The following is a 1,383-nucleotide window of genomic DNA, read 5'->3' as shown; positions in this document are numbered from 1 at the left end:
AATTCTTACCCTCACCTAATGTCTGTGCCACCCTCCAAGCAGAACCATTGTTCATTGAAACAGCTGGCAAATGACTTTTTGGATAGACCATCTTAATACCTACACCATTTCTTAAATGAATGTATCCTATTCTCTGTGGGCTGAGAATGAAGTCACTCACTAAAGTCAAATAGCTTTGATCATAGCATGAAGTCTGTATCCAAAAATCGAGCCTACAATTCATTTCTTGGTGCAGCAGAACTATCAACTCTCAGCTTAGCTACAATGGAGGTAAAATCCTTTGGTGATGTGAGGGTCATTGAAATACAGCCTTATTACAATGAAAAAAAAAGAATAAAATAATGTGAAGAATGTTCTAAAGATTCTGCACTGTAGAATAATTCCCATGTCACACAGAGGCGTGGAGCCTGAAACACCTATGCCCCTGTCTGTCCTGGTGTGTCTTTGAGTTAAATTTTCATCTCAGGGCTGACCAGTTCCTCCCTTCTCTTCAGATACTGCTTAGTGTTATTGCTTGGTTTCTGCTATGTCATCAAAAATCTTGTATATTTCTCACTGGACATGAATAAATAATGCTTTACCTGCAACACGAAGAACTATTAAAGTGATAAAAAAAAAGAAAAAAATGAAAATATTTGAAAATATAACCAGAAAGCAATAATTACCTAAAAAGGTAAATTAATCTCAAAAACAAAGTATCCTATTGTTTTATCTTTTTTTTATCCTTCTTTTATCCTTCTCTCAAAACATACATGAATATTTTGAAAGCCATGTTCCATGACTCTCACCCTGGTAATATCATTACAAAGATTATCTGATAGAAGAATGTTGAGCTTTCTATTTGAGAAACATATTTCATGATACATTCCCTAAACATAAGAAATACTTTTGTTTTGTTTATAGAAGGTAGAAATAGCCTTGGGTTTGTAGAATTGAAACACAAGAGAAAAAAAAGGTAAGAGATTTGTTCATGTTACAAAGGCTAACATAAACCAAGCCACAAAAGACCTGGGTACAATTAAAATGTCAGCTTCCTGACCAATTTCATGACTATGTATTGTCCGTAAGCAGCAATAAAGTCGGGATACACCTCTCTTGACCTTCTACAAAGAAGATAACAAATTGTCATTTTACCTAGTCACATCCAGGCATTTCATATCTACTCTGCAACCCCAGACCCCACATAGGAATTGCTGGCTTTCTACTCAGTACATGAAGCCAGCCTCAGTTTTTTCATCTGCAAAACAGAAACACAAACAACTTATTCATACGATAACTATTGTTTAAAAAGTGCGTGCTGGGTTAAATATTTAGTGCAAAATCTCAACCCAGTATTTCTTCTGAAACTAGTGGTTATTATTCTTGATGAGTTTCTTTTTTTTT

This window comes from Mastomys coucha, unplaced genomic scaffold, assembly GCF_008632895.1.
Source record: "Mastomys coucha isolate ucsf_1 unplaced genomic scaffold, UCSF_Mcou_1 pScaffold16, whole genome shotgun sequence".
NCBI classification, from domain to species: Eukaryota; Metazoa; Chordata; class Mammalia; order Rodentia; family Muridae; genus Mastomys; species Mastomys coucha.
Note: the sequence above shows the minus strand (reverse complement) of the source record.